Source organism: Symphalangus syndactylus, chromosome 2, assembly GCF_028878055.3.
Source record: "Symphalangus syndactylus isolate Jambi chromosome 2, NHGRI_mSymSyn1-v2.1_pri, whole genome shotgun sequence".
NCBI lineage: Eukaryota > Metazoa > Chordata > Mammalia > Primates > Hylobatidae > Symphalangus > Symphalangus syndactylus.
The window spans coordinates 80,363,356-80,385,226 of NC_072424.2; positions in this window are offsets into that span (position 1 = coordinate 80,363,356).

Here is a 21,871-nt window from a genome sequence, read left to right on the forward strand (position 1 = left end):
CTGGGAACAGGCAGAGACAGGTTTTCAGACAGTGTGGAATCCAGGAGTTTTTGTGCACTGGGAAGCTCTGATGGACAGTGGTCTTAGACACCCATTCCCCAGGGTTCCCTATTTCCCTCTGGAAGGTGTTGGCCCAATCTGACCTCTGAGATAAGACAGAGTGGAGCTGAGCCAGCTTCTTCCTGGGACTGGGGCATGTCTGTTCTGTAGCCCTCCTGCCTACTGGCCCCTGGCACGGCCCATGCCTACCTGTCCTGCAGGAGTGGGTACACAGAGCAGCCTCTCTAAACTAGTCTGAATGTGTTGCTGTACCTGAGTACTGTACTGACGACTCAGGAGCACATTGGATTCCCTAGGACAGCCAGAATCTGACCCGAAGTTGTGGGATATCCTGGTGCCCCAAAGGCTGCAGAACACAGTTCCAAAGTATGAAGCCAAGACCTTAGGCCAGCAATCAAGTGGGAAAGAAGCCTCCACTATCAGAGCAATGAAAAGTGTGAGACACCAGAGTTCTTGGGCTGGGCAAGGGTGTGGCATGCTTCCCTCTAAAGGGCCAGGCCAGCCCAGAAAGGGTGTGGCATATCTCCCTGAGACAGCTTTTGTCCAAGGGGGTCATGCTACATGGAACACCTAATAAAAAACCATGGGTGCAGCACTGGTGATCAGAGGGGCTTGCCTCAAGGCCCTCAAGTGGATCTGGTGAGGAGGCTATTTTTCTAATCCCCACTTCCACTGCAGAGCATGCCTGAAAATTCAGGGAAGTACAAAAGAGTCACACAACTGAGTTTTAGCCGAGCTACTAGCCATTACTCTTAGGCACCATCTACTGATGACAGCTCAAACTACAACAACATAAATTATCCTGCCAATATACACACCTGTGAAACCAAGTGCAAGAATTTACCCACACATAGAGATCCTCTACAGAGCCCTGGCTCTCTGAATGCATCCCGAAATAAAGCCAACTGACTATACTCAAATTACACCATGGTTAAAGAAACACCAGCCCTCCCAGATGAGAAAGTATTAGGACTTTCTGGCAAGGACTCTGGCAATTCAAAAAGCCAGTATATTGTCTTACCCCAAATGAGTCCACTAGTTCCCCAGCAAAGATACTAAACCAGTTTGAAACTACTGAAAAAAACAGGCATAGAATTCAAAATCTGGACGGGAAGGCAGCCCATCAAAATTTAGGAGAAAGTTGAAACCCAATTCATGGGAATCAGGGAATCCGGTAAAGTGATCCGTGAGCTATAACATAAAATAGCCAATTTAAGAAGGAAGCAAACTGAACTTCTAGACTTGAAAAATCCACTACACGAGTTTTATAATACAATCAGCAGTATTAACTGCAGAGTAGAGCAAGCTGAGAAAAGAACTTCAGAGCTTGAAGACTAGTTCATCAAATCAATTTAGTATGACAAAAATAAAGAAAAATGAACAGAACCTCTGAGAAATATTGCAGTCATTGAAGAGAACAAATCTATGATTCACTGGCATTCCTGAGAGGAGAGAAAATAAGCAACTTGGAAAATATATTTGAGGATATAGTTTGTAAAATTTTTCCTAATCTTGCTAGAGAGGTTAACATGGAAATCCAAGAAATACAGAGAAACATGGCTAAATTCTGTTCTAGATGACCATCCTAAGGTACATAGTAATCAGACTTAGCAAGGCCAAAGCAAAAAAAAAAAATTTAATGGCAGCTACAGAGAAGGATAAAGATACATACAGAGGGAACCCCACCTAGCTATCAGTAGACCTCTCAGCAGAAACCTTATAAGTTAGAAGAGATTGGGATCCTATTTTTAGTGTCCTTAAAGAAAATTTCAACCAACAATTTAATATTTTGCCAACTATGCTTCATAAGAAAGAGAGAAATAACATTTTTTCTCAGAGAAGCAAATGCTGAGGGAATTTGTTTTGACTAGACCAGCCTTACAACACACCATTAAAGTCATGCTAAATATGAAATTGAAAGAATGACACCTGCTACCACAAAAACACACTTAAGCACATAGCTTGTGGGTACTATAAAACAACTATGCAATCAAATCTCCATAACAACCAGCTAATAACATGATGAGAAGATCAAAATCACACATATCAATACTAACCTTGAATGTATATAAGCTACAACTCCCTCTTAGTAGACAGACTGGCAAGTTGGATAAAAAGACAAGACCCAATCATTTGTTGTTTTCAAGAGACCCATCTCAGATGCAACAATATCCAGATTGAAAGCAAAGTAACAGAAAAAGATATGCCATGCAAAAGAAAAACAAAAAAGAACAAGAGTTGTAACTCCTATATTATTTTCTTAAAACAATAAAAATTAAGAAGGACAATTAGGGCATTACATAATGATAAAGGGTAAAACACAGCAAGAATTACCTATTCTAAATATATAAACATCTAACATTGGAGCACTTGAATCTATAAAATAAGTTCTTTTTGGCCTATGAAAATACATACATAAACACACAATAATAACTTCAACATCCCATTGAGAGTATTAGGTGGATTATTAAGGTAGAAAACTTACAAAGAAACTCTGGACTTAAACTTGATATTTGAGTAATTGGACCTAATAGACATCCATTGAACACTCCTCCCAGTAACCAAAGAATACACATTCTTTTCTCAGTTTCACATATAACATATTCTATGATTGACCGCACGCTCAGTCATAAAGCAAGTCTCAATAAATTAAAAAAAAACTAAGTCATATCAAGAATACCTTCAGACCACAGTACAATAAAAATAGAAACTAACATCAAGAAAACCTCCAAAACATGGAAATTAAACAACTTGCTCCTGAATAACTCCTGGATGAATATTGAAATTAAGGTAGAAATAAAAAAATGAAATTGATGAAAATTGTGGCATAACTTAACAAAATCTCTCAGATTCAGCAAAAGGAGTATTAATAGAAAAGTTTATAGCCCTAAACAACTTCATCAATAAGTTAGAATGATCTCAAGTTAACAATATAAATTTGCAGCTAAAGAAACCAGAATATAAAGAATAAACCAACCCCCAAACTAGCAGAAGAATAAGAATAACTAAAATTTGAAAATAAGTTAATGAAATTTAGATGCAAAAATGAAATTGAGATACAAGATATTAATGAATCCAAGAACTGGTTATTAAAAAAAAACAAGATTGATAGACCATTAGCCAGATTAACAACAACAAAAAGATCCAAATAATTACAATCAAAATGGCAGTGATGACATTACAACTGATCTCACAGAAATACAAAAGATCCTCAGAGAATAGTATGAAAAACTCTATGCACACAAATTAGACAATCTAGAGCAAGCTTTTCGAACTCATGACCTGTAGGCCACATGTGCCCCAGGGCAGGTTTGAATTTGGCCCAAAATAAATTTATGAACTTTCTTAAAACATTAAGAGATTGGCTCATCAGCTATTGTTAGTGTTAGTGTATTTTATGTGTGGACCAAGACAGTTCTTCTTCCAATGTGGCCCAGGGAAGCTATAAGATTGAACATCCTTCATCTAGAGGAAATGGATAAATTCATGGAAACATACAATCTCCGGAGTTTGAATAAGAAAAATATTGAAACTCTGAATAGGTCAATATTGATTTCTGAAATTGAATCAGTAATAAAAAAACCCTGCCAACCAAAAATTCCCTAAACCAGATGGATACACAGCCAAATTCTACCAGAAATATAAAGAAGAACTGATAATATTTCGACTTAAACTATTCTGAAAAGTCGAGGAGGAGGGACTCTCATTAACTAATTCTATGAAGCCAGAGTCAGCCTAATGCCAAAATCCAGCAAAGACATGATGAGGAAAGAAAACTTCAGGCCAATATCCTTGATAAACATAGATGCAAAAGTCCTCAACAAAATACTAGCAAAATACATCCAGCAGCACATGAAAAAGTTAATTCAGCATGATCAAGTAGGCTTTATTCCTGGAATAAACAATGTCTACAACATATTCATCATGGGTAGATTCTATCTTATGAAACCACCTTTTTTGCAGAGCCATAAGAAGAAATTCTCAGCCATTCAACTTTTATCATGAGATTGCAGCAATTGAGTCATACCTTTAGGCTCCACCCCTAATTCTATTTCTTGGGCAATTTTCACCACATCTGCCACTACTTTCTCTGCTGAAGTGTTGAACCCCCAAAAGACATCCAGGAGGATGATTGAAATGAACTTCTTCCAGACTTCTGTTAATGTTTACATTTTGACTTCCTCCCATGAACTACAAATGTTCTTGTTAGTATCTAGAATGGTGAGTCTTTCCAGAAGGTTATCACTTTACTTTGCCTAGATCCTTCACAAGAATCACTATCTATGGTGGGCTATCACCTTACAGAATGTATGTATTTCTTAACACGACTTGGAAACCAAAATGACTTCTTGATTCTTGGGCTGCAGAATAGATGGATGTAGTAGCAGGCATAAAAATTTAGTCTCTTTATATTTCCATCAGAACTTTTGGGTGATCAGGTGCATTGTCAATGAGCAGTAATATTTTGACAGCTGTTTGTTTTCTGAGCAGTGAATCTCAGTGATGGGCTTAAAATATTAAAAAAATTGTACTATAAGCAGTTGTGCCATCATCAGGCTTTGTTGTTTCATTTGTACAATATAGGTAGAGCAGATTTAGCATGATTCTTAAGGGCCCTAGAGTTTTCAGAATGGTAAGTGAGTTAAAATTGGTTTCAACTTAAAGTTGCCAGTTGTGTTAGCCCCTAACAAGACAGACAAGACAGTCAGCCTGTTCTCTGAAGCAGGTATTAACTCCTCTCTGTCTATGAAAGTTCTAGATAGCATCCTCTTTCCAGTAGAAGGCTGTTTTATCTGCAAGAAATTTGTTATGTTGTTGTTTAGTATAGCCACATTTATTAATGATTTTAGCTAGATCTCCTGGATAACTTGTTGAAGCTTCTCCATCAAGATCTGCTATTTTACCTTGCAGTTTTATGTTATGAAAATGGCTTTCTCCCCTATGCCTCATGAACCAACTTCTGCTAGCTTCCAATTTTTCTGCTGCAGTTTCCTCACCTATCTCAGGCTTCATAGAATTGAAAAGAGATATGTCCTTGCTGTGGATTAGGCTTCAGCTTATGGAAAAGTTGTCACTGGTTTCATCTTCTGTCCAGGCCATTAAAACTTTCTCCCTGTCAGCAATACAGCTATTACTCTTTCTTATCATTTATGTGTTCACGAAGTAAAACTTCTAATTTCCTTTAAGAACTTTTCCTTTGCATTCACAACTGGGCTTTTTGGTACAAGATGCCTACATTTCTGCCTATCTAGGATATCAACATACCTTCTTCACTAACCTTAATCATTTCTAGTTTTTCATTTAAATTAAGAGATGTGTGATTCTTCCTTTCATTTAAACTCTTAGAGACCATTGTAGGGTTATTAATTGGCCTAATTTTAGTATCGTTGTTTCTCGGGGAATAAGAAAGCCTGAGGAAAGGGAATGAGACAGAGAATGGCTGTACAGTGGAGCAATCAGACCACATACTTTCACGGATTAAGTTCACCACCTTACATGGGTACAGTTTGTGATGCCACAAAACAGTTGCAATAGTAACATCAAAGATCACTGATCACACATCACCATAACAGATATAATAATAACAATACTTTGAAGTATTTTGTAAGAAATGCCAAATGTGACACAGAGACATGAAGTAAATATATGTTAGTGGAAGCATGTTATCTGTAGACTTAATTGACACAGGTTGCAGAAACGTTCAATTTGTTTTAAAAAAAGTGAAGCACAAGCAAAGCTTAATAAAATGAAGTGTGTCTGTTTGTCTGATACGAAGTATCTCTCTGGGATTCAATAACATTTTCACTGGCATAGATTAATAATGTCCATGATAATGATTGCTGATATTTATCCAGGAGTTATTATGTGCCACATACATTGGCAAGCATTATCTCATTCCATTTAAAGAACATGATCTGATATAGATACTATTCTTATTTCATTATACTTATGACATCAATAAAGATGAAATATGTTAGATTATTTGCTGAAATCCACACAGCAATTAAATTGTTTTAAATAGAAAGGATTTAATTGATCCTGACATCTATGACCTTAGCTACAATGATCTATGGAATATCACAAAACACAGTGTTTTTCCCAAATAGCTTGCCTGGTTCAATGTTTACATAAAATGGACAGAATTAGTTTCTATTCCAAGAAAATTGGAATCCAATCTGATTAAATATTTCAATATGCATAAAGAGAACATTTATGAAAATAAAGGGGGCTTAGTTACTGTGGAATATAAAAAAGAAGACTCACAGCTTAATAATGGCTATTCCTATCCAAGCTTTCTCTGGAGAGTCTTGCAGCTTTAGCAAATAAAACTTTTGTCGTTCGATTCCATTGGCATGTATATTCATTATCTAGGTTGTCTCTTGCCACATTGGCAGAACAATACATGTTTTAAAGTGTCTGCATTGTTGTCTTAGAGATTTTATTAAACATTATATTTATTAATTATCCTTCCTCACATACTCCAATCTTAGTTAATATTTTCCTTTTCATAAATATATTAACAGAAGAATGTACACATTTATCATATTGACAATGAGTAGAATTTCTCATTTCCCATTTGTTATTCTGATATTACATATATCAATATATTGAATTGTGTTTATATAAATTAATTATGTTTTGATCTCACAAACTGAAAGACCAGAAGATAGACTGTAGTAAAAAAATAATTATGCCATTGTTTGAGGTCACTTGTCTTACTTTCCCGCTGATGATGGCATGAGGGTGACATTACCATTGACAGGATATTATTATTTTCTTAGATTCTAAATTATTTTGATCTTGAGATTTCTATTTAAATGTAATAATATGACATAATATTTTCTTAAAAAGTAAATATTTGACTTTTTTTCGCGGAATTCAAATACTCCAAGGGTGAAGAAATGAATGCCAGTCTTATGAAGAATATATCAAAAGAATAACTCTAAAGTTAAAGGTGCTGTAGTTGTACAGTTATTGACACATTTTAAGATCATGTCCACAATATGACAAAGATAATAGGGCAGTGGAGAAAGTTATTAGAAAATTCAAGCATGATTAAATATCATTTTTCTATAGACAACTTAAAGGAGCACATGTCACAATTAGAAACTATAAGTTATTAAACAAGTCAGAAATATCATAATACACTAATCTACTTGTATCACATGTTTTTGTATTAGATATACTGCTAAAGTAATTCACAACTACAGTATTGGTACAATTCTTTTCTTTTTAAAACTTTCAAAATAATGAGCCTTTATTTACTTATTTTTATCCTCTCCCTTTCTGAAATTATCCTAATAGTTCTCAAATTTAAAGCTCTAATAATTCCAAAAACTTTAGTAACCAAATCTCTTCTGTGTAAAACTTTTATATGAATGTAGTATGATAAAAGGAACCAGGCTTTTTTTTTTAATGTACATGTACGTGCTCTAGTTAAGACATTTGTAGTGAGGTTCTCATCTTAGTAACACTCTATAATATTTTCTTTGAAGTTAAGTTTTTGCTAAACCATTTTCTTTACATTTAATTTAGATATTATATATGTAATATATATCTACGAATCTACATATTTGTCTAAGAACTATCTTCTAAAAGAACAGCTTATTTCAATTATTCTTTTGGGTGTAGATAATACATCACCAATTTGAAAGTAATTATTTTTGTGTCATACTTTTAACTGCTCATTGATATGTATGTTTGTAAACAAACACGAAACGAAAAAATTAGCACCAAGCTAGCCTCTGAAATATGAAAAGAAAATATTGTTCTGGCTGAGCGCAGTGGCTCACGCCCGTAATCCCAGCATTTTGGGAAGCCGAGGCAGGTGGTTCATTTGAGGTCAGGAGTTCAAAACCAGCCTGGCCAACATGGTGAAACCTCGTCTCTACTAAAAATTCAAATAATTAGCCAGGCATGGCGGCGCATGCCTGTAAACCCAGCTACTCATGAGGCTGAGGCAGAGGAATCGCTTGATCCCGGGAGGCGGAGGTTGCAGTAAGCAGAGATTGCACCACTGCAGTCCAGCCAGGGTGATGAAGTGAGACTCCGTCTCAAAAAAATAAATGTATAATATAATATAATATAATATAACATAATATAATATAATATAATATACAGTCCCGAATTTCTTTGAGCTCATGATCTTGGGTAGGTGGGTGAAGGGATAAAAAATTAGCCATGATATGATTTTGATTGAAGGAGAATGTTTTGCTAATGCAGTGGAACCCTATTTAGATTGGGGAGTAGGCATCAGGATAATATTTTGCAGAGTCCATGATATCAGTTCAATCTTGAAATATGAATAAAAGTTAACCAGAAAGCTTTGAGGACCTAAGGATGATAGTAGAAGGAAGAATAGGCATAGGATATAGGAGTGAAAGAGAATATAGCACTTAGGGGAGTGATTTGAACTTAAGATGCGTAAGGCTGGAAAGTTAGGCAACATCAAAACCCTGAGAAACTGTATGCAATAACAAACACAAGTGATTCATAAAGGGATAATAATTCAGCAAAGATTCAGAATAAAAGTTATTTTCCTATAGATTTTATAAGCTATTCATTACTAAAATGATCAAGTAGAACTTTCAAGATGCCTTTCCCCTATATTTGTCAGCACAACAGGGGGACTATATTAAATAACAATTTAATTGTACATTTTAAAATAACTAAAGAGTATAATTGGATTGTTTATAAAGGATAAATTCTTGAGGTGATGGATATCTCATTTACCGTTATGTGATTATTATACACTGTATGCCTGTATCAAAATATCCTACATATTCCATAAATACACAACCAACTTTGTATCAAAAAATTAAAAATATGTTTTGTAAACCTACAATGTTAAATAAGTTCAAAATTGTCTTGTTTACTAAGATTTATAATTGATATATTTCTTCTTGTGTTAAAATATATTTCAAATCTATAGTTAATTCTAAATAAAAAGCTGCTAATGATGTCAATGAACATGTTTGAGACTGGCTTTTTTAGATCAAAATATTATGTATTTCTCCACTTTAGATATAAAAATTATCAAAATTGCATATCTTCGTCTACTCAGAAAATTTACAAATTTAATTTTTAATTCAGATTTATCAAAATATAATTTACAGTTAAAATTTACCTTTTTTTAGATGCACAGTTATATGAGTCATTATAAATGTACACAATTATGGAGCCTGGAACAATAAAGAATTAGAATAATTCCATCACCATTAAAAACTTTCCTCTCTGCCACTTGAGTGTCAATTTATTCCTCCGATAACAGCCTGTGGCGCCTACTGATTTCTTTTCTGTCTCTGTAATTTTGACATTTTCAAAATTTTATATAAATAGAACATATAATAGGTAGCCTTCGCACTTCACTTCTGAGTTTGGCTTAAATTTAAGATTCATCTGTGTTGCTGAGTTTGCCGGTAGTCGGTTCTTTTTATTTCTGAGTAGTATTCTACCATGTGAATGTCCCACATTGTACTGACCCTCACCAGATGCCAGATGATAGATGTTTGGGTTGTTTGCATTTTCTGGTGATTACAAATTATACTATTTTAAACATTTACAGAGGTATTTTCTAAACTAATAATAATACAAATAATTTTAATTAAACATACTGATTTTCTGCTGTTAAAAATATATGAACATAAAAATGTTTTCAAAAGGAAGGCATTAAATGTCGTTTCAATATTAAGCATAAACCTAAACCTATCACATTCAAGTTGGACAGATTTGGATAATTATCTAAATTTTGAGCCTCCATTTCTGAGTGTTTTAACAAGGTCAATACAATTCATTTATCTCAAAGTAATGTTGAGGAAATCAAATGGGGTAATGCAAATACACTTTGTAGATATCTTTTTCGGTAACCATAAATATTTTCCAAGTAAGAAGTAACTAACTTGATCAAATCCACTTTACAATAATCCAGAAAGTTTTTACAGGAAGGTTTGTCTCAAATTTTAGGCAGATAAACACCTAAATCATTGTGTAGATTTCGAAATTCCTCTCAATGTTTATATGACAGTCCTTAATGAACATCCTCCTTAGGTAGTAAGACTGAATCCTAAGTTGACGGGAAAAAAAACTGCACTAATACATAATATGCCACATAACGTAAGATTTAAATGAAACTACCTTATCCTAATGACTGGCAGAGTAAGTTGTAAACAATAGCATTTGTTAAACGTTGAGCCAAATGACCATGCATTATTAAATCCAGCTCTTACATTTTTCAAATTTTACATTGAACTTAAGCCCATGACCTCATCATGTTCAATGTTAATTTTCTGTGTTATAAGTTCTTCGTCTTCAAGGTTACTTTTGGTTTTGAAATATCATTTTATACTAGATTACAGGCAAGAGACAGTTTTCCAAATAGTACTTCTTGGGCCATAAATACAAGCTGTCTTTTTTGTTTGGTTTGGTTTCATTTTTAATCAAAACACAATTGTACATATTTATAGGGTACAGTGTGATGTTTTAAGATATGTATACATTGTGGAATGATCAACTTAGTGTAGTTAAGATATCCATTACCTCGAAAGTTTATTATTTCTTTGTGTTGAGACCATTCAAAATCTTCTCCTAGCTATTTTGAAATATACAATATATTATTGCTAATTATAGCCACGCTAGTGTGCAGTGAAACACTAGAGCTTATTCCTCCTATCTAATTATAACTTTGTGCTTATTGTCCAACTTCTTCTCATTTCCCTTTCCCCTCCATGCATCCCAGCCTCTAGCAACCATTTTTCGACTCTCTACTTCTGTAAGATCAATTTTTTAAGATACCACATATGTGTAAGATCATGAGGAATATGTCTTTATGTGCCTGACTTATTTAGCTTTACACACACTCTCTTATTAATGACCGGATATTAAGCCTAACTAGTCTGACATAAGGTCATTCATATTCTTTCCAGCTCAACTTGTTTTGGTCAATTAAACATATGTCTATGAAAAAAAAATTTTCCATGATCATGAACAGAAAATAAATTTGTAACTAAATAGCAGTCAGTGTGAAAGAATAGCTACTATCCAAATTGAATCTTTCTCTACAATTTTTCTAAGACTGATTTTACTGTTACCACAACAAAAAAACATCAGGTATACATGGTTAAACTAACGTATGGGCCTGAATTTAATCAATTGCTGCCAAATGAGTTTTTAAAAATGGTTTTCATTTTGCTCCCAGAAAACTGGCATTCAAATATCATATTTTGATTCTTTTTATGTTGCTACTGTGATGAGGACTGTGACAATAACAGTAAGTAGACATTCAATTGAGATAAAACTTGGTTTCCAGGAAGTTTTACCATGGTCTTAATCATACTTGTAGATTTTCAAGAGCATATTGAGTATTTAGATCTTTATCTTTTGGCCACAGTAAAACCTTCTGTGCCACATAGTCTTCTGCTAGTCATAATATAGCAAAAAAAGTAGCCACAAATTGGCATCTCATTTTTAATCAATTAAAAATCTTTCCTCTGGCCAATGTGTTTAAATAGAATGTCAGTCTTGAATAATGCAGGAAGCCTACTGATAGATGGATATTTTATCTAAATGTTTATATATCTGGAAATAAAAGATGCATGAAAATTAACTTATTTATTTTCCTACCTACTGGTTTGATAGATTTAATTAATATGGGCAACTTCTTTCTTGCTGAGTTATTGATAATCGCCCTTTTATTGCCATCTGGTGTCTGTTTGCTTATTTAAGTCTATTGTGCCTGCATAATATAATTAGTTAACTTTGCTCCAGATTGCCCATGGATGACTCTGGTTTTCAGAACAAGTTTTCAATAGTAATCCAACAAAGTAGATTATATAATTAAATTTTTCTTCATTTTCTATGGCATGGCAAAATTTTAACGCAGAATTTTTTTTTTTTTTTTTTTTGCAGAAAGCATGGTTTATCAATGTTCATTATAATAGTAAAAACATACCTGTAGGTGGAGAGTTAACATACTAATGAGACATGTGATGTATATACTAGCATGTGCAGTGACTGTACATGTGGGGCCAGAAGACCACCACAACGTGCTTAACAGCAACGCTCATTCTGGTGCCTTGAGGAAAAATCATATAAAAAAAAGGAATTTCCCCAGTACCAAATAGTGCTGCCCATTCTCTGGCAGCCTGCTCTGACCCAGCTATCAGAGTGTGCTTTCACTTTGCAGTAAGCTTCTTTGCCTACTCTCACTTTGGACTCACTCTGAAATTCTTTTTGTGAGGCGAAGTCAAGAACCTGAACCGGCCCACTGACAACATACATTGGTAACCACAGCAAGTAGGACTGGTAGACTGAATCACCAGTTAAGAAAAACCTCACATTTTAAGGCTGGAGATTCTATGTTTCATCACTGAGTTTTTTCCTTTCCTCTTTTTCTTTCACTTGCTTGTAAATCTCCAGAACAATTCCCCTCAGCCTCTATGAATTTGCTCCCTCTGGCTGATTTCTCAGTTCATCCTGACAGGTGACAGGCAGAGGTGGGAAGACTTCAAAGTCCACACCGAGTAGATCTAGGTCACCATGGCCCTTCCTGATGGGAGGCTTGTGAGGGTGGCAGGGTTTAAGTCCAGGCTGTGCAATGTCTGGAGATCTTTACTTTTTCTTACTAATAACAGCTGTTCAAATATATGATTTCAGTCTCTTGTCAACCAGAGCGCCACTAGTGTTCTCTATATTGTGTCCCCACCTTCCTTTTTTACACTTTTTCCTTCATTTTAAGCATCCATATCACCTTTGTAAAGCTCACTGTTGCGCTGTGCTCCCCTGCATTCTGCCCGCACTCGAGCTGTGCCCCTCTGTGGAAACTTGTCTTGCTTCTTGGTCCATTTCCTTGACCGCCCATGCACCAACGCATGGGGATTTAATTTCTCTTAAATTTAGACATATGGCACTTAAAGGTGGCCACTGAAGGCAGACTCTTTACATGATCTCACTATTATTTCAGTTTTAGATAGAATAGTAACCTAGATTCAGGATATCTTTTTCCATGTCTCTCACCCTTTAACCCTATTGCCTTTCAAAGATCTTTCGACATCGACAGCTCAATCGTGTTTTGACTTTATTGGTCTGCTTGTATTCAGAGACTTTTGTCCATTCTTCCCTTTTGTCTCTGACCCATATGGCTGATATACATTGTCCTGAAGGTGTTTTCTGCTGTATATGTCAAGAGTCAAGATTTCTCTTCTTTCAGCTGGGGCTAATGCAGTTTTTGTCCATGCTTAGAGGGAGCCTTCAATTGCTGGATAAAACATCTTTTCTTCCAGACTCCCTTTATGGGACTTATGAAGCCTATGGGTAGGACCATTTACACCTTCTAGGAAACATAAAAACAGGAGTCAATTCAGTTGGAGACCAACATTCCTGTCACCATAAAATCTGACCTACTACTTGTCCTACATGACCCCAAAACCCTTCTCATTTCCAAAGTCCCAAGGGCTGCAGACACTTAGGCAACGATTGCTCCCTCCAAGAGGGATCTGCTCAGGGTGGGCCCCAGGGATGCCTGAGTGCTGGGCAGTAAGCCTAAGAGGTCAGGGACACATGATATCCCTGGCTTGACTGCAAGACTGGACTCCTATTTTCAGTGCACCTTTCTGGTTTCTTTCTCTTTTTTGGGTCAGGTGAAGGACAAATCTAATCTATGTGGGAGACTGTTAATTCCAGAACCTGTAGGTTGATAAAAAGACAATGATTTCTCCATCAGCATATCCTTAAAAGGTCAAAGGAGAAATCAATTCTTAGTCCCTACAGTGTCCTTACTTGAGCGCATTCTGCACAATTGGGCATACTTCAAACTAGATGACTAAAAAGAAAGAAGTTCATCTTTTATTGTAACACTGTTTAGTCAAAACCTCCATTAGAATCTCAGGATGTCTGGGCAACCAGTGAGGCACTGACATATAATCCATCCTGCAAGTGGATTCACTTTGTAAAAGGGAAAGGAAGTTGTCTGAAATTCTCTATGTACATGCCTTAATGGCTCAGTACCAAGACAAACCCCTTAGAGATCAGCGCAGGATGTGTCATGCTGACTTGACTCAAAGGGGTTTGAAGGAGCTGGACATAATGAATGACCTCATGTTGGGTAACTTTCTTCCTTCAAGTTCCCCATCTTTAAACCCAGAACCAACACCACTTATCCCTGTTTTGACTTTTTCAGGGGATTCTAATACTTTCAGTCCTCAAACCCCTGCTTTGCCTTTACCTTCTCCTTCTCAACCTATTTATGGTTCTTTACCAGAGGACTCAAGTCTCACAGGGACTGTCCAACTCAATCCAAGTTGTTTCTCCTTAGGGAAGTGGTGAATAGGGAAATCAGAACTATCTGATTTCATGTCCCTTTTTCTATGTCAGTCTTAGGTCAGTGCAAACAAAGGCTAGGACAACTCTCAAAGGGGCCCAACTAAGTATATGGAAATATTCCAAGCTCTATCTCTGCCATTTGAACTTACATGGGAGGGAGGACATGCATGTGATTCTATTCACCAGTTGCACACACGAGGAAAAGCAAAGAATCTGGGCCAAGGCACAAGCCCATGCTGACAGGAAACATGCATTAGATGTCACTCACCATGTAGGGACATTGCAGTCCCCAACCAGAACCCTAACAGGAACTACCAAGAGGGTAGCAGAGACTTGCATAGGAGAAACAGGATCATAAAATGTCTTCTAGAAGAAATGAGGAAGTAGGCTACCAAATCCGTTAACTACAATAAACAAAGAAATAATTCAGGGAAAGGATGAGAATCCCACATTGTTTCAGAAACACCTTGTAGAAGCAGTAAAGAAATACACCAATGCGGACTCTATCTCTGAGGCAGGCCAGTCCTCTTAGGGACACACTTCATTAGTCAGTCTGCCACAGACACTAGGAGGAAATTACAAAAGTAGCCATGGGTCCCCAGACCCCAAAGAATGAATTAGTAAATGTAGCATTTGACATCTTCAACAATCGTAACAGAGTGGAAGAGGCTCTGAGGGATCAATGTGAAGAGGAAAGAGACAAGCAGGAGGCACAGTTGTTTGCCTTAGCCATGACAGGCAACCTGCCAACATGAGGCTGCCCTGGGCAAGGCCACTTTAATGAGGCCAAAGAGACCATTACTATATATGCAGGAAGCCGGGACACTCAAGCAAGAATTGCCCCGATCAAGGTATCCCACCTGGACCTTGTCCTCAGTGCAAAAGAAAGGGCAACTGGAAGAGGAACTGTTCTTAACTCCAAAGCGAGAAAGGTGCACCCAATGCTATACTGGCCATAAGTGAGGACTGGAGGAGGCTAAAGCTCCTGACAGCTCTTCATTCCAACAGGTTCTTATTACTAATGAGGTTTAGATGTGGCAGGCAACATATTGATTTTTTTTTTTTCAGTTTTGAAAATCTTCTTTTTAAAAATTTTAATAGTTTTGGGGGTACAGGTGGTTTATGGCTACAAGGATGAGCTTTTTAGTGGTGATTTCTGAAATTTTAGTGCCCCTGTCACCTGAGCAGTGTACACTGTACCACATATGTAGTCTTTATCCTTTGCCCTCCCTCTGAACCTTCCCCACCCTGAGTCCTGACTTCTGTTATATCATTTTTATGCCTTTGCATCCCCATTGCTTAGCTCCTACTTATAAGTGAGAATATATGATATTTGGTTTTCCACTCCTAAGTTACTTCACTCAGAATAATGGCCTCCAGCTCCATCCAAGTTGCTTCAAAAGATGTTATTTTGTTCCTCTTTATGACTGAATAATATTCCATGGTATATATACCACATTTTCTTTATGCACTCATTGGTTGATGGGCACTCAGATACATTCCATATCTTTGCAATTGTAAATTGTGCTGTTATAAACATGCATGTACATGTGTCTTTTTTAATACAATGATTTCTTTTCTTTTGGGTAGATACCCAGGAATGGGATTGCTGGATCAAATGGCAGTTCTACTTTTAGTTCTGTAAGGAATCTTCATATTGTTTTCCATAGTGTTTGTGCTAATATACATTTCCACCAGCAGTGTGAAACTGTTCCCTTATGACCACATCCATGCAAGCATCTATTGTTTTTTGACTTTTTAATTATGTCCATGTTTACAGGAGTAAGGTGATAGCTCGTCGTGTTTTTAATTTGCATTTTCCTGATGATTAGTGATGTTGAGCATTTTTTCATGTGTTTGTTGACCATCTGTATCTCTTCTTTTGAGAAATGTCTATTCATCTTTTGTCCACTTTTTGATGGAATTATTATTATTTTTCTTGATGATTCATTTGAGTTCCTTGTAGATTCTGGATACTACTCCTTAGTCAGATGCATAGTTTGTGAATATTTCCTCCCGTCATGTGGGTTGTCTGTTTGCTGATTATTTCTTTGGCTGTGCAGAAGCTTTTTAGTTTAATTAGGTACCATTTATTTATTTTAGTTTTTGTTGCATTTGCTTTTGGAGTCTTAGTCATAAATTCTTGGCCTAATCCAATGTCCAGAAAAGTTTTTTCTTGTACTATCATCTAGAATTGTTTATGATTTCAGGTCTTAGGTTTAAGTCTTTGATCTATCTTGTGTTGCTTTTAGTATAAACAACTCTCTTTTGGCATTCAGAGATGGGGATGCAGTTTCATTCTTCTTCATGTGGCTTGACAGTTTTCTCAGCATCATTTATTGAATAGGGTGTCCTTTCCCCATTTTATGTTTTTGTATGCTTTGTTGAAGATCAGTTTGTTGTATGTATTTGGCTTTATTTATGGTTTATCTATTCTGTTCAATTGGTGTACAGGCCTATTTTTATACCAGTGCTGTGCTGTTTTGGTAACTATAGCCTTGTGGCATAATTTGAAGTCGATTAATGTGATGCCTCCAGATATGTTCTAATTGCTTAGTATTGCTATGGCTCTATGGGCTCTTTTTTAGTTCCATATGAATTTTAGGATTTTTTTTCTAGTTCTGTGAAGAATTATGATTTCTTGTTAGACATGGGAGCCCGTTTTTTTGTTTTGACCTGCCACTCGGGACCTCTATCCTCTAGTTTCCTCATTGTCACTGTAGTTATTGGCAAACCCCAAAGAAGACCATTTATTTTTCCTATAAATTGTAGACTGACACTACCTGATAATTACAAATTTCTAGTCATGCCAGAATGATTCACTCCTTTACTGGGGCAAGACTTCTTTTCTACGCCAGGAACCAGGGCCTTCCTGAGCCTGACTCTGAGGGAGAAGTCATCCCCAGGGTCAGACCAGGAGACATGATTTACATGAAAACATGAAAAAAAGGTCACCAGATGACCAACTTCTAACAAAATAGGAAGATACATACCAAGTGTTTCTGAGTACCTCAAACATAAACTACCAGGAATTGCCAGCTGAGTACATTTCTCTAGAATAAAATCTGTTTTGCCTTAACCTCCACAGGATTCTCTACCAACAACTGAAGATCTGGAATACTCTTGTGAGCTGGTAAAAGATCTATGCTTGACCGGGCGCAGTGGCTCACGCCTGTAATCCCAGTACTTGGGAAGGCCGAGGCTGGCGGATCACAAGGTCAGGAGATCGAGGCTATCCTGGTTAACACGGTGAAATCCCGTCTCTACTAAAAATACAAAAAATTAGCCAGGCGTGGTGGCGGGCACCTGTAGTCCCAGCTACTCGGGAGGCTAAGGCAGGAGAATGGCATGAACCTGGGAGGCAGAGCTTGCAGTGAGCCGAGATCACACCACTGCACTCCAGCCTGGATGACAGAGAGAGACTCTGTCTCAAAAAATAAATAAATAAGTAAAATAAAATAAATAAATAAAAAATAAAAAAAATCTATGCTCCTTTTCAGAAGGAATCCTTGGGAGCCTCCTACTACAAAATGATGCTCTGAATAAGGTTGGAGGTAGTATTAATCTTCCTAATTCTCTGCCTGTTCATCTTTTACTTTTACTGATGTGAGTTTGTCCTACCTGTGGGAAGAAATAACTGTGCCCTTACTGGGTATAATTTTCAAAAGTAAACACAGACCCCAAGACTAAAGAGATTACTATTACCTCAACATAAGGTAGCCCCATCTTAGTTCTCTTTATAGGAGCCCTCTTTGTTTTTCTACAGCTTTCTTCTTTAATCTCAACTAAATATGGTTATGTTCAGACCTTTAATAGCTATCTTATTACTGCTAATTTTTGGTCCTTGCTTGTTTAACCTCCTGTAAAACTTGTTTTTTCTAGATTACAATAATTCCATCTAATATTACTGTTAATAATAATAATATTATTATAATTAATATATTATATTATACTAATTATTAATAATATATCAAATATAATGATCACTGTTAATATGATTAACAGTAATATTGTTACAGGGATACCAGCCAGTTCCTCATCCACATGTGGAGAAAAGACCTTTAGAAACTTTAGATCAGGCAGGGAGAGAATTTTGGGCCCAGGCTAGGCAGAAACTACAGGCCCTCTAAGCTTCTGGAAGTCACAGAAGAAATGACCTAGCCCCTATATGATTACAGGCCCTAAATTCTCTGAGGGGGAGAATGAGTCAGGCAGTTAGCGAAGGAACAAGACATGATCACTTGCAGGTGGCTAACAGCAATACAAACAGGGTCAAATAGGTTAACACAAAGACACCAGTCAAAAACAGATGTTCCAGAAAGGGGCTAGGGCAATGTCTGTGGTCACCCATGGTTGGCAGCTTCCTTGTACAAAGACGAACGACTGTTAAAGAAAGTCCCAAAGACCAAGCATGCATAGTAGCAGACAACCATATTCTTATGGTGAACTTTGCTCATAATAATAGTAAAAATACACCCTTGGGTGGAGATTTAAAATACTAATGAGACAAGTCATGTACGTACTACCATTTACAGTGATGACGCATGTGGACCCAATAGACCACCCACACAATGCTTAACAACATTCCCGCCCCTTTGTGAATAACCATGTAAGACTCTCATAAAACAAGTTTCCCCAGTGCTAGTCAGCACTGTCTCATTCTCCAGCAACCAGCTCTGACCTAGCTGTCAAAAGTATACTTCCACTTTGCAATAAACTTTTTTGCCTACTCTTACTTTGGACTTGCTCTCAAATTCTTTTGTGCAGTGAAGTCGAGAACCTGAACCAGCCTACCAGCAACACAACCACATTCATTATTACTGCAAGTGTGGCATGATACCTACTTCACCAATTCTCCCTGACTAATATGCTTAAATCTACTTTTCTAAAACACAATATGGTATATGTTTCTTTACTTTTTAAAAGGTTACCTGGTTTTTTTATTGTCTCTACAGCAAAGATCAAGCTCCTCAACTTAATATCGAAGAACTTTCAAAGACTGGTTCTCATATATCTGTTTATATTTACCAAACTGTCTTCCTCTTTCACAATATATGTTTACAACAATCATGCCCAGAAACAGTGGTCTCCAGGCTGTCCCGTCTAAAACATACCTCTGTCCTTTAGTGCAAATTGCTTATTTTGTTAGACTATCTTTTTCTCTCCTTCTTGTCTAGTGGTTTATTACATTAAAAAATCTGTTCAAATAGTAGCTCCTTTGAAGCAAATTTGCTTTCTGCAGACAACTAATTTTTCTCTGTGCCTTCATAAACACTCCATATATTATTCTCATATATTTACTTATTCAGAGACATTACAGTTGTCTTTAAACTTTATTTTTTTTCTGTGAAACTTTGAAGTCTTCATGAGTAGGAGTGGTTCCCTATTCTTCTTGTAATATCTAACACGTAACATGTAATATGTGGTGGATTCTCAGAGTAGTGTGTGGTAGATTTTCTGCTCTTTTATATGCTGATGGGCACAACCTTAAAGCATTTTGAAACACATGACATCAGACCTTTTATAGTAAGGAGAATAGAAAGCCATTGGTAGCTCAATGATGTCAATGTAGACTTTGAAAGAGAGTGAGAAGAGGTAGTATATTAGAGGCACCCAAAATAGTACGTGTTTTTCTTAGTTAAGGGTTTGTTTTTATGTAGGGGCATTCATAAAGGAGTAGGAAATGACTTGAAGAGTACACTGAAAGAAATTTAGGTTAAAAATATGAAATCCCTTATTCTTCTCCATGTGGTATTTTTCCAATTTTTATTGTGTAAAACATACATAACATAAAACTCACAATCTTAGTGATTTTTAAGTGTACAGTTCAGTGGCATTAAGTACATTTCCATTGTTGTGCCAGCCTCACCACCATCCATCTCCAGGACATTACATCTTGAGGAACTGAAACTCTATACTCATTAAAATTTAACTCCTCCTTGTTCCCTATCCCTGGCCCCTGGAAATCACCATCCTACTTTTTGTCTCTGTGGTTTTGACTACTCTAAGTACCTCAAATAAGTAGAATCACACAGTATTTGTCTTTTTATGACTATTGCATTTCACTTAGAACAGTATCTTCATGGTTCATTCACATCATCACTTATGTAAGACTTCCCTTCATTTTAAGGCAGAATAATACTCTATTGTGTGTTTTATACATATAAAATCATATCATCTGCAAATATACATAATTTTACTTCTTTTCTCTTATGTCTTTTATTTAATTTTCTTGACTGCTTGCTTCACTAGAACTTCCAATAGTATGTTGAATAGCAGGTAATAGTGGGGATCTTCTGCTGTTCTTAACATGAAGGGAAGCTTTTATTTCATCTTTCACTGTTAAGTACAATGTTTGCAGTGACATTTTCATATATGACTTTTATTATGTTGAGGTGGGTTATCTCTCATTCCTAGTTTTTTATGTTTTAACCATGAAAGATTGCTAAATTGTGTCAAGTGCTTTCTCTGCATCAATTTAAATAATTATGTGATTTTCTTCCTTCATTCTGTTAATGTGGTATATTATCATGATTTATTTTCGTGTGTCAAAGCATCCTTGTACTCCAGAAATAAATTCCACTGGATCATAGTACATAATTCTTTTAATTATGCTGGTGAATTTTATTTTCTAGTATTTTGTTAAGAATTTTGGCATCAATGTTCATACAGGATATTGGTTTCTAGTTTTATTTTTCTGCAATGTCTTTGCCTACATTTGATATCCTGGCAATGCTGGCTTTACAACATGAATTAGGATGTGTTTTCCTTCTTTATGTTTTTGGAAAACTTAAAAAAGATTAGTTTTCCCAACTCTATTACTGCTTCTTTAAATATTTGCTAGAATTCATCAGTGAAGCCATCAGGTCCAGGGCTCTTGTTTGTTGGGAGATTTTTGGTTTCTGATTCAACCTCTTCACTAGTAAATAGGTCTTTTCAGATTTTCTATTTCTTTGTAATTTAGTCTTCGTTGGCTTCATGCTTCTAGGAATTTATTCATTTAATCTAGATTATCCAATTTGTTGACATATGATAGTTCATAGTATTTTAAATAATTTTTTCATCTGGAATAATGAACAATATCTCCACTGTAATTTCTGATTTTAGTAATTAATCTTTCTTTTTTTCTTAGTCCATATAGCTCTAGGGTTGTCAATTTTATTATGCTTTTTGAAGAAGTAATATCAGGGGAACCCACCCCCAATATTTCAACGTAGGTTCTATTTTTCCTAAGTGTCAGCCAGTCTGAGAAATAAAGAGAAAGAATACAAAGAGAGGAATTTTACAGCTGGGCCGCTGGGGGTGACATCACATATCGGTAGGACCGTGATGCCCACCTGAGCCACAAAATCAGAAAGTTTTATTAAGGATTTCAAAAGGCGAGGGGGTACAAGAACAGGGAATAGGTCACAAGATCACATGCTTCAAAGGGCAAAAAGAAGAACAAAGATCACATGCTTCTAAGGAAACAGGACGAAGGCAAAATCACAAACTC